Below are 15,051 nucleotides of genomic sequence, written 5' to 3'. Positions count from 1 at the left end.
GAGTGGGTTGCCATTTCCTTTTCCAGGGGATCTTCCTGACCCAGGGATTGAACCTGGGTCTCCTGCTTTGCAGGTGGATTCTTTACCAACCAATAATGCAAATTATATAATTATTTTATTTCTGACTTTTACTTAGACATCCTGAAATTCTGAGCTACATTTTATGCACAATCGCAGAAATGATGCTGACTTCCAGGACTAGAATATTTGTTTCTTCTTGATCATTACATATTTCCCTCTATTTTTATTATATTATTTCCACTTTTGTTATCTATGCTTCTTTGAAACCTACCACAGATGCTTTTTGGAATTAAGGCAGGATATAAATTCAATAAATAAAATATGTCTAAACCACTTAAACGTTTGAAACCTTTTTGGGACAGAGCCTAAAGATTACTCACATAAAAGGATCTGGTTTCCCGCCTTCTGCAGAAATATTGTTTGCTCATTTCCTTGTAGTGTACTTTATTTTTTAAAGGTTACAGAACTTTAGTTAGCATAATAGAAGGCTCATGGATCTATATTTTGTGTTTACAGCAAATGAAGCCTCACTTTCAAAATGTTATTTACAGATTGTAGTTACTACTTTCCTGGACTGGCATATTTTGTATGCCCGAAACTTGGCAAAGAGTCTTATTGGTTTAAACATAGGTTAGTGGAGCATTGAATTTGAGAATTTGAAGTGACATAAAAGAGAATTTAGCCCTCAATATCTGGAGACATTTTGGTTGTCTCTTCTGGGTTGGGAGCTTTGGTATCCAGAAGTAAAGTCCAGCCAGGAATGCTCCTAAACACCCACAATATGCAGGGAAGCTCTCACACCCAAATGTCAATACTGCTGAGGTTGGAAACCCTGATTTAGTCCAGTCACAGTATTTCAGGCAAATTGAGGCCCACAGAAGTTAAGTGACTTGTCCTTCAAATATAAGATTTCAAATAATCACCCAGATTCATTCTTAAAATAGTAAAATGATAAGAAATTCCTTTTTAAGACTGAAATCAAAACAAAGATGTTCACTATGGAAGAAGACCCTCTCTTTGGGTGCCTCTCTGTAGGAACATTGTACATGCCTGCCCTGCTGAGCTTAAACGTGGCACCTTGACTAGTTTGGACCTGTGAAATGTGAGACAGACATCCCTCTCAGGTGGGAGCCTTGGGAGCTTGCACAACGTGCCATGTTTCTTCTCCCTCTGCCAGCATCGTTGGCGGTGCTCCGGGCAGGGCAGGTCTGTTGGCCTACTCTCAGGGCCACGGCCAACTCCTGATGGGGATGTGGTAAGCGCTAGAAGTTAAGACTTGACTGTCATTTAGAAAAGGTAATCACATCATAAATTAGGTCCCTAGGAAGTGTGATACATAGTATTCCCACATAGAACAAGATTTTGATGCTTTCCTTTCCTTAATAACTTAAGATCTACACGCAGCAGTCAGTACTTTTTTTTTTCTTTTCACTTTTTTTCTACGGTACCTCACTCAGGATACCCTTTGTTCTTCCCCATCTGGAATAAACAGTAAGGCTTACATCACAGTTATGTTATGGCTGAGCTAGCAATGTAAATGCTTTTCTTTTTGTGTTATTTATGTATTTGTATTTTTAAAATTAAATTACTAAAACTGCTAGAACTGAGCACTAGTCTTTAAGATAGACTTTTCTTTCCTTTCTCCCTTCTTTGCATCAGTTTTCCCTGCCTTCCTCCCTTCCTTATTTTAATATTTGTTTCTACTTAGGACTGAGTGCTAATGTATTCGTTACTGGCAGGCTTTTATCTGTGTCCATGTGGTGAGTGTAGAACAACCAGTTGTCCAACGAGGACAGAGTCAGTGGCTGGTGGATTATTGTTAGTTGGGGTCACCACTGCTGCTGGGATCTTTGTGAGCGGGAGGGATTGGTTTTCTTTTATACTAGGTACTGGTGATAAACAGAGGGAAAGACAAGGTTTCTTTACCCAAAAACCTTAGAGTCTTTTTTCATGGGAAATAGACTTGCCAGCAAGCTACTTTGTTTCTTTATCCCTAAACTCACACTTGAATCTCGGATCATAGCACTTTGCTGTGGAAGAAAAAGCCCTTTCAGAGAAAAGGCAGTAGCAGAGTCAGAGTCCAGACCTTTCTAAGAGTAGATCTGGCTCCATTCACCTTCTCACTCACCTCCTGCCCACCGTTAGTCCTACTCACCATTCGCATCTTTTGAAGGGGTGGAGAAGTCCCAAGGCTCAGGCCTTCTTACCTCTTTCCTGTATAGAGAAGTCTGAAGTGTTTAATGCTCTTATGCTTTTGTGAATGGTTGGTGGGTAGGACAGAATATCTATTCATTCCTTCATGTGCTTTGCCGGCACCAAAATTGGGGATACACTGCCAAATAAGACAGGCCTTGTCTTTGCCCTCAAGGTGCTTATGTTCTAGACATTAATTATATTAATCTCTATTCTATACTATGCCCTAGGCCAAGTCATTATCTGTTGTGATTATTGTCATTAATTATGCATTGTTCAGTTTTTCAGCCAGCATCACCGGGTACGGATATGCCTATATGGTTATGCTGTAGGGTTATGACAGCATAATCCAACTGATACCAGGAACATAAAATGCAAGAATTTACTACCTACCTCTGCTCTCAACTCTCTGGCCAGGGCTGCTACTCCATTTAGAGCAGAGCTCTAATTGCCATCAGCTGCCTAACTCCTAGGTACTAATTTTCCCTTAAATTCCTTAAGGCTCTATCTTGCTTACCTGATTAGCTATCTTAACACTAACTGCTGTTGAGATAAGCTTGCTGCTGCTGCTGCTGCTGCTGCCGCTGCCACTGCTGCTGCTGCTGCTAAGTCACTTCAGTCGTGTCCGACTCTGTGCAACCCCATAGACGGCAGCCCACCAAGCTCCTTGGTCCCTGGGATTCTCCAGGCAAGAACACTGGAGTGGGTTGCCATTTCCTTCTCCAATGCGTGAAAGTGGAAGTTGCTCAGTCCTGTCAGACACCTAGCAACCCCATGGACTGCAGCCTACCAGGCTCCTCCGTCCATGGGATTTTCCAGGCAAGAGTACTGGAGTGGGGTGCCATTGCCTTCTCTGGAGATAAGCTTAGTGTTGACTTATTTCTCAGCTATCAATGAGAACTTTAGCTTACAAGATCATTTTTATAAATGCTTTCTTAAGGAAGGGAGGAAGGGCGAAAGGATGGAGGAAGACAGAAAGTAAAAAGAAAATAAAAGAAAGGAAGGGAGGGAGAGAGAGAAAGGAAAAGACAGAAAGTAAACAGAAAACAGCTAGGGAGTCATGCTCACCTAATTTTAACTTTAGAGTGTTGTCTCTTTTCTTACAAATGCAGTAGCTCAGAACTAGATCAACCCTAAAGTAATCTCTCACTCCATACGCAATTCTTACCAACTCTTTAGAAATTATTAGCCACTTTTTTCATTTTAGTTTCCCTCTGAAAAATTATTTAAATACAGCTGCCATCAAACATTTCTTAAGAAACTTGCACATATTTGGGATTCAATAAATATTGAATAAAGGAATGTGAAGTCTGTAGGAACCACTTATTCCACAAATTATCCCTCACCAAGATTTTCAAAAACTATTTTTGTATTATATCAAAAAAGAAAACACAAACTGTCTGCTTCTTCCCAGTTTTTGCATAATAATCTTGAACATATTTTGATCTTGTTTATGGTTGACATGAAAAGGCATCATCACATTTTTCCTTTGGGTATTTCATTGTTTTCCCCCATAATTCATAGATGTTCTTTGTCTATTATGAATATTATAACTTTGCCTCAAAAATAGTTTTTCCTGGTATACTATTTCTCTATTGGATCTTTATGTATCTTTTGCCTTGGGTGCTCAGTCGTGTCTGACTCTTCGCCACCCCATGGACTGTAGCCGACCAGGCTCCTCTGTCCATGGGATTTCCCCAGCAAAAATACTGGAGTGGGTTGCCATTTCCTCCTCCAGGGGATCTTTACCACCCAGGGATGAAACCCGCATGTCCTGCAGCTACTGCATTGCAGGCAGATTCTTTACCGCCAAGCCATTGGGGTTTGTTTCCTTGGGTTTGCCTTTTCTGGGCATTTCATATGAATGGAATCATATAATATGTGATGTGTGTGACTGGCTTCTTTCACTTAGCATAGTGTTAATTAAGGTTCATACATGTTGTAGCAGGTGTTGTAGCAGTCCTTTCTTCCTTTGTTGCTAAAAATATTCTATTGAAAGGATATACCACATTTTGCCTATTCATCCATTAGTTGTTGGATTGTTGTTTCCACTTTTTGGTTATTGTGAACAATCCTGACATGCAAGCCTTTTGTAGACATGTTTTCATTTTTCTTGGATAGGTACCTTGGAATAGACTTGTTAGTTCATTTTCTGGTTTTTGAGAAACTACCAAACTGTTTTCCAAAGTGACTACACCGTTTTATATGCAATACCAGTTTTTCAGTTTCTCCTTTAACTTTTTCCTCCCAATTTTATTAATGTGTGATTGAGATATTATTTGCATTGAGGTATAGTTTACATGCCACAGTACTCAGATCTTAAGTTTACAATTCAGTGACCAGTATGTCAGTCAAGATATGGAACATGCCCAACATCTAGAAAGTCCCCTTGTCTCTTGCCCCTCAGATGTAATTACTGTTTCTATTCCTATCATTATAGATTGGTACTATCTACTCTAGAATATCGTATAAGCCAACTCATAGAGATCTGATCTTTTGTGTTGATTTCTTTCACTTAACATAAGGTTTTTGAGGTTCATCAGTATTACTGTGTTTATCTCAGTAGTTCTTTTTTTACTGCTGAGAGTATTTCTGTTTACGAATGTATCACATTTTGTTTATCAGTCTACCTATTGATGGACCTTAGTTTATAGTTATTAGGAACAAAGATACTATGAAGCATTCTTGGATAAGTCTTTTGATAGACATGATTTTATTTTTCTTTTGTAAATAGGCAAGAGTGTAATTTCTAGGTCCTAAGACATGGCAACCCACTGTAGTGTTCTTGCCTGGAGAATCCCAGGGATGGTGGAGCCTGGTGGGCTGCCGTCTATGGGGTCACACAGAGTCGGACACAACTGATGTGACTTAGTAGTAGTAGTAGTAGTAGTAGTAGTAAGACACTTGTATGGTATCTACTGATATGTATATGACATTGTCACCTTACAAAATACTATAAGAATCATAGTTTTTTTGCCATATAACCCAGCAATCCCACTGCTGTGCATACACCCTGAGGAAACCAGAATTGAAAGAAACACACATATCCCAGCGTTCATTGCAACACTCTTTACAATAGCTAGGACAGGGAAACAACCTAGATGTCATCAGAAGATGAATGGATAAGGAAGTTGTGGTTGGGATTCTCAGTTATAAAAAGGAATGCATTTGAGTCAGTTCTGATGAGGTGGATGAACCTAGAGCCTATTTTACAGAGTGAAGTAAGTCAGAAAGAGAAAGACAAATACTGTATATTAATGCATATATATGGAATTTAGAAGGGCGGTCCCGACAACCCTACATGCAGGGCAGCAAAGGAGACACAGATGTAAATAAGAGACTTTTGGACTCAGCAGGAGAAGGCAAGGGTGGGATGATTTGAGAGAGTAGCATTAAAACATGTACATTACCATATGTAAACTAGAAAACCATTGAAAATTCAATGCATGAAGCAGGGTACCCAAAACTGGTGCTTTGGGACAACCCAGATGGATAGGGTAGGGAAGGCAGTAGAGGGGAGTTTGGGATGGGGGAGACACATGTATACCTGTGGCCAATTTATGTTGTTATATGGCAAAAACTATCACAATATTGTAAAGTAATTATCTTCCAATGAAAATTAATTTAAAAAAAGGATCACAGTTTTTGAAATATCATGTCTTTGGTTTTCTAAATAATTGTACAATTTCCTGATATGTAATTTTATCTTCTACGATATTTTACTGAATGTTTACCTACAAAGGTCCATATAGTCAAAGCTATGGTTTGTCCAGTAGTCATGTGTGGACGTGAAAATGAAAGTGTTAGTCGTTCATCATGTCTGACTCTTTGCAACCTCATGAACTGTAGGCTCCTCTCTCCATGGAATTCTCCAGGAAAGAATGCTGGAGTGGGTAGCCATTCCCTTCTCCAGGAGATCTACCTAACCCAGGGATTGAACCTGGGTTTCCCACATTGCAGGCAGATTCGTTACCATCTGAGCCAACAGGGAAGCCCTTTTGGATGTGAGAGCTGGACAATGAAAAAGACTGAGTGCCAAAGAATTGATGCCTTCCAGCTGTGGTGCTGGAGAAGTCTCTTGAGAGTCTCTTGGGCAGCAAGATCGAACTAGTCAATCCAAAAGGAAATCAACCCTGAATATTCATTGGAAGGACTGGTGCTGAAGCTGAAGCTCCAGTACTTTGGTCACCTGATGCAAAGAGCTGACTCATTGGAAAAGACTCTGATGCTATGAAAGATTGAGGGCAAGAGGAGAAGGGGACCACAGAGGATGAGATGGTCGGATGGCATCACTGACTCATTGGACATGAGTTTGAGTAAACTCTGGGAGATAGTAAAGGACAGGGAAGCCTGGTGTGTTGCAGTCCATGGGGTAGCAAAGAGTTGGACACGACTGAATGACTGAACAACAACTGAGTATTTATTTTCTTATGTAGAACTTCTTAAAAATTCAGTCGTAATGATGCTGTTTGTCATTCTTGTTTTGTTGCTTATTTTAGTGGATATGGTTTTGATGCATCACTTGGTATGATGTTTGTGTTTGGCAGATTGTCTTTATCATATTTAAATTTTTAAGCTTTCCCTGTTTTTCCTAACTGCCGAGTTTTACCAAAATATTGTGGGACTCTTTCAGTGTTTTTTTGTGTCTCTTCTCTTTTTGTTGATATAGTACATTATGTTAGTAGATTTCCTGAAAATGAACTATTTTAGCATTCCTGAAATAAATCATACAAAAGACAAAAAATAGGAATAGGATTCTACAGAAGAGGAAATCTAATGACCAGCAAACATGAAAAGAGGCTCAGCCTTAGTTTTAGTAAAAAAAAAAAAAAAGTGTATTAATGTAATGTTGAAATACTATTGTTTATGTGTCAGATTAGCAAAAAGAGTGATGATACCTGGTGCTGGTGAGAATTTAAGAGGAGAACACACTCATATTTACTGGAGGGAATGTGAATTACTTTTGGGAATTACAGCCCTTTGGGAAAGCTAGCTGGGAAATATTTAAAACCTAATAATATATACAATTATTAGATCATATATCTAAGATCTGTGATCTAATAATTATCATTTTTGTTTATGTTGGAGTAGCTTTATATTTTTCATGACTTTTATGCCATGTAAGAGTTGAATTTGATTTTGGGAGTGAGTGAGACAGTCTTAAAATCAGAACACTGAGTTCTTGAATAATTAATGCTACCTCTGATTAGCATATAAAGTGACAGTACATATCCAGGCTTTTGATTGTTTTGAAATGACATTATAATAAAATTCTAATTCAGTTCAGTTGCTCAGTCATGTCCGCCTCTTTGTGACCCCATGAATCGTAGCATGCCAGGCTTCCCTGTCCATCACCAACTCCCAGAGTTCACTCAAACTCACCTCCATCGAGTCAGTGATGCCATCCAGCCATCTCATCCTCTGTCGTCCCCTTTTCCTCCTGCCCCTGATCCCTCCCAGCATCAGAGTCTTTTCCAATGAGTCAACTCTTCGCATGAGGTGGCCAAAGTACTGGAGTTTCAGCTTTAGCATCATTCCTTCCAAAGAACACCCAGGACTGATCTCCTTTAGAATGGACAGGTTGGATCTCCTTGCAGTCCAAGAGACTCTCAAGAGTCTTCTCCAACACCACAGTTCAAAAGCATCAATTCTTTGTCACTCAGCTTTCTTCATAGTCCAACTCTCAACATCCATACATGACCACAGGAAAAACCATAGCCTTAACAAGATGGAACTTTGTTGGCAAAGTAATATCTCTGCTTTTGAATATGCTATCTAGGTTGCTCATAACTTTCCTTCCAAGGAATAAGCATCTTTTAATTTCATGACTGCAGTCACCATCTGCAGTGATTTTGGAGCCCCTCAAAATAAAGTCTGACACTGTTTCCCCTGTTTCCCCATCTATTTTCCATGAAGTGATGGGACCAGATGCCATGATCTTCGTTTTCTGAATGTTGAGCTTTAAGCCAGCCTTTTAACTCTCCTCTTTCACTTTCATCAAGAGGCTTTTTAGTTCCTCTTCCCTTTCTGCCATAAGGGTGGTATCATCTGCATATCTGAGGTTATTGATATTTCTCCTAGCAATCTTGATTCCAGCTTGTGCTTCTTCCAGCCCAGTGTTTCTCATGATGTACTCTGCATATAAGTTAAATAAGCAGGGTAACAGTATACAGCCTTGAGGTACTCCTTTTCCTATTTGGAACCAGTCTGTTGTTCCATGTCCAGTTCTAACTGTTGCTTCTTGACCTGCATATAGGTTTCTCAAGAGGCAGGTCAGGTGGTCTGGTATTCCCATCTCTTTCAAAATTTTCCACAGTTTATTGTGATCCACACAGTCAAAGGCTTTGGCATAGTCAAAATTCTGATTATGAGGTCATTATTTTTATAGTGTAATAAACACTAGGATTTTGTATAGTAATAAATAGAATAGGGAGAATGAGTGAAGTAAGTATTAAAGAGTGGCATCCTTTAAGAAATTTATAATAGAAATGATAATGGTCTTCCAAAATGGATAAGTCCAAGAGTTAATGAGATAATTGTTTTGTAAAGGAGTCATTAATGTTTATAAGTTTAAAGTTTCCTACATGTACATAAAAGTTTCTTGTATTGCGTGCTCCTGGCTTCTAGTAAAAATGTTTTACAATAGGAAAGAAAAAACGCTTTATTTTTCATACTTTTTAAGTAAGAGTAATTTAAAGATGGCATATATTCTTTATTTTCTACAATTCCCTTTCTTTAACATTGTATATTTTTCTTAAACTATGCATTATCTCCCCTTTTACATATTAGATTTCTATTTATTTAGATTTATTGTATACAGTAATAGTAGTAATAGTAATGTTTGGATTAAAACTCCAGCTAAATTTTATATTCTTCAATATTAATATTATGGGTAGTTTTTCTGTTCATATCATTCCAACAAAATAAAACTTCATACAGTTAAAAAAAAAAAGGATCTATCCTAAAGAAATAAAAGTGCCAGGATTCAAGTGTATGTATGCAAAGTCAATTTTATGTTATTTTTCTTAATGTTAAGAATTAAAAAATATCTAAAGCCCATCAGTAAGAGAATGGTTGAATAAAATCCATAGCATGGAATTATACAGGTAGTAAAAAGAATGAGCTAGATCTTTATCTATTGAATAGGAATAGTTTCTGAATATTTTTTTAAATTAATTAATTTTGGTGGGGGCTGCACTGGGTCTTTGTGCTGCATAGGATTTCTATAGTTGTGAAGAGCAGGCGCCACTCTCTAGTGGAGGTACACAGCTTCTCACTGCAGTGGCTTCTCTTGTTGCTGAGCACGTTCTCTAGGGCTTGAGGGCTTCAGTAGTTACAGCACAAGGGCTCAACAGTTGTGGCTCACAGGTCTAGAGCACAGCCTCAGTAGCTGTGAATGGGCCTAGTTGCTTCTTGACATGTGGGATCTTCCTGGACCAGGGATCGGACTCATGTCTCCTGCACTGGCAGATGGATCTTTACCACTGAGTCACCGGGGAAGCCCCCTAGGATTTATTTTTTAGTGAAATAAGCAAATTGCTGAGTAAATATGCTATGTATATTTTTGAAAATGTACATAATATAAAACAAATTTTATAAGACAAGCATTAATATGCATTTGTTTTGTTGACTTAAAAAATACACATGAGAGTACATTTAAGTGAGCTAAGTCTTATTTGGGGCAAAATGAGGACAAGCTGAAATCAAGATTGCTGGGAGAAATATCAATAACCTCAGATATGCAGACGACACCACATTTATGGCAGAAAGGGAAGAAGAATTGAAGAGCCTCTTGGTGAAAGTGAAAGAGGAGAGTGAAAAAGCTGGCTTAAAACTCAACATTCAGAAAACGAAGATCATGGCATCCGGTGCCATCACTTAATGGCAAGTAGATAGGGAAACAATGGAAACAGGGACCGATTTTATTTTGGGGGGCTCCAAAATCACTGCAGATGATGACAGCAGCCATGAAATTAAAAGATGCTTGCTCCTTGGAAGAAAAGCTATGACAAACCTAGACAGCATTTTAAAAAGCAGAGACATTACTTTGCCAACAAAGGTCCATCTAGTCACAGCTATGGTTTTTCCAGTAGTCATGTGAGAGTTGGACTATAAAGAAAGCTGAGCACTGAAGAATTGATGCTTTTGAACTGTGGTGCTAGAGAAGACTCTTAAGAGTCCCTTGGACTGCAAGGAGATCAAACCAGTCAATCCTAAAGGAAATCAGTCCTGAATATTTATTGGAAATACTGATGCTGAAGCTGAAGCTCAGATACTTTGGCCACCTGATACAAAGACCTGACTCACTGGGAAAGACCCTGATTCTGGGAATGATTGAAGGCAGGAGGAGAAGGGGACGACTGAGGATGAGCTGGTTGATGGCATCACCGACTTGATGGACATGAATTTGAGTGAGCTCCAGGAGTTGGTGATGGACAGGGAAGCCTGGCATGCTGCAGTGCATGAGATTGCAAAGAGTTGGACACAACTGAATGACTGAACGGAGCTGAGGATTGTAGCCAGGGAGACAGCATTTCAGGTAGCTCTGAGAAACTGCTCCAAAGGGATAGGAGGGAAGGTCAGTGTATATATAATTTTGGTAAAGGAGGAGTACATGCAATCAGGCACACATCTTTTTGCAGAAGGTTTCTGCTAGTTTTGTGAAAGTTAATGCTAGTCATGAGGAGCAGATGCCACTGAAGGATTTTAGAGCTTTTCTAGATACTAGGAGATGTTAAGAATTGGACTCATAATGTAGTCTCCTGAAAATATTTACCTATCTGAAGACCTGTTCTGCCAGTATTTCCCAGAGCACAGAGTGCCTCATTCCTGATCTCCACCCTTGAGCTCCTTTCAGGGGGTGTTGAAAGTCAGCAGCTGCAGTGGCCCTTAATTGGATCCTTGTGGAGGTAGATGGCAAGTGCCAATTTGTAGGTGAGTGTTTATAGTTTTACAGGCAAGGGAAAAGATTCAAACCTGTCCACTGGGATGCTAACCCTGGTTTTCTGGCTGGAGGAGTGAGGATGCCTAAGGAGAAGAGGGAAGGAGCTGAGTTTTTATTTAAGGGAAACGAGTAAAAATATATTGAAAAAAAGTGATTTTAAAAGAGTCTAAATATTTATATAAAATAACTTCATATCATGGTAAAAATTTGGAAACAGCATTAATGATCAGTGAAGTTATTTGCAGCTGTTATAAATAATGATATAGATGTGTTTAGAATGTGTATCAATGAATATTTAGATTGCAGAAGTGTATACATATGATGACCCAGTTTACAAAGTAGACATATATATATGCTAATGTGGTTTGTGATGGTGGGCATTTTTTGGTTTGTTTGTTTAATTTTATAGAGAAAATGCACAAAAGTCATTTCTAGGGATATGAACTACTAAACCACTTGTAGTGTGTATTACCTGAATTATACTCTTCCTGGTATAGCTGTAATTTCATTTAGTCATTTAGATTTAGTCATATCTTTAATTTGTCTAGAAAGCTGCTTGAGGAGAAGAATAACTTCTGTGTGTCACTCAGAACTCAGAGCAATTCTGATTCATAATATCAAGAGATCACAATTGTACATTGTAAATGTGAGAATGGGCTCAGCATCAAAGAGATCAAAACAGGAGCTTTAAAAAGAGCAGGTCATGGCGAAAGTATTATCCACTGACTGCAGAGCTGGCTGCCTGCCTGTTGTGATTATAAGTCTTGACTGCAGTTCTCACTGGGACTTAAGGTTCAGTTCCAGGGGAAAGGACAGAAAGGTGACACAGGGCAGGACCAGGGTTAAATGGAACTAATCTGTTTGCCAGGCCAGCAAATCAACCCCCGATTTACAGAAATTTAAGATTGGATTTTATTTAAATTTGATTAACTTCAGTTTGAGTCAAACTGGAGATACTCCAGGATATACTGTCTAGTAGACAGACCACAAAAGCACGAATCTCATGACTTCGAAATATTAAGAAGTCAGGCAGGTTTGGTTCTTGTGCACATATGCTAAGTTGATTCAATCTTGTCCAACACTTTGTGAGTCTGTGGACCATAGCCTACCAGGCTTCTCTGTCCCAGGGATTCGTCAGACAAGAATAGTGGAATGGGTTGACATGCCCTTCCCCAGGGGAATCTTCCTGACCCAGGGATCAAACTTGCATCTCTTACATCTCCTGCACTGGCAGGCTGGTTCTTTACCACTTGCACCACTGGGGAAGCCCTGATTGATTCTCAGTGGTCTCTACATCTGTGCAGGAGCCTGGGAACTGGTCAGGTTGGTAAAAAGCAGGTAGCCCTCCCCACTGCTGATGTAGGGAGTTGCTCTGTTACTGCGGTGACTGTCCTGGAGCACTGCAGGCTGGCATCTGGGGGTCACTCAGTTCAACAGCTTTCCCCTGGAATGGGTGAGGCTTTGTCTTGCATTGTGTGTAAGGGGCTTCATTTCCACTAAAATCGTTGTTTCTTAGATAAAGCAAGCACACCGTTTGTAACAGGGAGCAGCCACTTCTTTCCGCATATGACAGGAATAAGCTTTGGAGAGTGTAAAATATTAACCAGTAGAATGCGAAGTACTTCATAGTTATTTTAAGCCCACTGAAAAGTAAATAATTCTTTAAGAGGGATTACTCCACAAGTGAACGAACTGTGCTTTGCATTTTTCTGTGTAATCTGTTTATGCCTTAATAGAAACCGCAGGCCACACCTCAAGTGATAAAGCAATTCTGCAGAGAAAGCCATTTATACAAGATTCCGGATGCCATTTCCACCAGAAACAATTCCAAGAAAATACTTACATTTTAAATAAATGATAGCAATTTCTAGATGATGTGCACATTGCAAGATAGAAACTTTGTGTTATTGGTGTTTTTATCAACCCATATTAACTAAAGTTAAAGCTAACAGAAAATATTGACCCCTTCTTAAAATAGGTAAAACATATTTTGAAGTAAATTATTTTTCTTCCTATTTGTGCCAGTGCTTAAAATCTAATGATAGGATAGTACAGGGGTAAACCCTTAACCTGTCTCTTAGGGTCCCTGACAGGGTCTGAAAATTAAACTAACAAAGACAGGTTAACAGGAGAAAAGAATACAAATTTTATTTATGTGATATGTTTATCAGGAAGTGAAGACCTGTAGAAACTATTATACCTGAGTATTTTTTATAATACTCAGTATTTTGAGTAAGTCTGAAGTGTGAACATTTGTGGGGAAATATGGTGGGTCAGAGTATGAGATTACTGAAGTAAGCTGGGGGAAACTTAGCAAGGACTGTTTCTTTGGATTCTTCTGGGTTCCTCTGTCCAGAATGAAGGATGTGCCTTTCTACCCATGTAAGAGGGGCATGTCTCACATGAGAGTTTTATGACCTTCCCTGCCTCTGTCATTTTCTTAAACTCCTTTATCCTAAAATATTTGATATACCAAGGTACCATATTTTCAGATAGCATGTACTGAATCCCAACAGTAAGTTAAATAGTAAAGGAATTTAAATTTCTACTTTCTTGATACTAAAACTATGAAAATAAGCAAAATATTTTAATAGCTATAATACTGATTTTGTAAATATATGTATATATGTAGTTTGTGTATTAGGCTGAAGTAATCCATATTTTTGTAGTAAGACTAAAGGGGAACCTAAAGTGGAGGATTCCCCTCTACCAGGCAAAGAAGCAAAGCCCTGTATATTCACTGAGCCCAAACCAGAATTTCTTTCCAAATTCATCCTTTCTTTTATTCGGTGCACAGCTGGAGATTTTCAGATGTAGGCTTCGAGCTATCAGTTTGGCCTGATAGCTCTAGTGTGCTCAGAGAACCCTGAGGATTTCTGTCTGGACCTTGAGGTCACCCACTGAGATTTGCCTTCTGCTTTCCCACCTTCCTTGTGGATGTGTGGGTGTCTTCTCTGATATCTTCTGCAAAAGTGCCAGGTGCATACAGCTGTCCATCTAAAGAGGGACTCAGATGCCTTAAAAAAGGTACCTGGTACACATCTACTTATGATTCTGGAGTGAGGCCCTCTCTTGATAATTCCTGTGGTCATATTTTTTGTTTCTGAACTTTATCAGATTTCCAAAGATGCTTTTCCCTTGGGTCTCTTCATTCCCTTCTGCAAAGGGTTTCCTACACAAGATTACCCTTATCCTGCTGCAGGTACACAGTCCCCTAGAGGAGTCTATAATAGAGCCTTTCCTTCAGTAATTCACAACTGGTATCAAGAGGTTACATTTTCCTCCTAAGCATCCTGCTAAATCAAATATCATGCCATCTTCCAAAAGGTCACTGTTTGAAAACATTTTGTTAATAATAAAACTGCATTTATTGAACACATTTTTTTAACATCCATTATTTCATGTAATCCTTCAGTTCCGTTCAGTCGCTCAGTCTTGTCCGACTCTTTGCGACCCCATGAATCACAGCACGCCAGGCCTCCCTGTCCATCACCAACTCCCAGAGTTCACTCAGACTGACGTCTATCGAGTCGGTGATGCCATCCGGCTATCTCATCCTCTGTTGTCCCCTTCTCCTCCTGCCCGCAGTCCCTCCCAGCATCAGAGTCTTTTCCAGTGAGTCAACTCTTCGCATGAGGTGGCCAAAGTACTGGAGTTTCAGCTTCAGCATCTGTCCTTCCAATGAACACCCAGGACTGATCTCCTTTAGGATGGACTGGTTGGATCTCCTTGTAGTCCAAGGGACTCTCAAGAGTCTTCCACAACACCACAGTTCAAAAGCATCAATTCTTCGGTGCTCAGCTTTCTTCATAGTCCAACTCTCACATCCATACATGACCACTGGAAAAACCATAGCCTTGACTAGATAGACCTTTGTTGGGAAAGTAATATCT

General features: G+C 39.4%; 1 protein-coding gene across 11 annotated transcripts in view; it reads left to right on the top strand.

Annotated features, from left to right (window-relative positions):
- BICD1 (BICD cargo adaptor 1) overlaps positions 1–15,051 on the top strand; it is a 244,969-nt gene that overhangs the window by 61,072 nt on the left and 168,846 nt on the right. The window lies entirely within an intron of this gene.

This window comes from Capricornis sumatraensis, chromosome 4 (genome assembly GCF_032405125.1).
Source record: "Capricornis sumatraensis isolate serow.1 chromosome 4, serow.2, whole genome shotgun sequence".
NCBI classification, from domain to species: Eukaryota; Metazoa; Chordata; class Mammalia; order Artiodactyla; family Bovidae; genus Capricornis; species Capricornis sumatraensis.
Note: the sequence above shows the minus strand (reverse complement) of the source record. Positions and strands in the feature narration are given on the sequence as shown.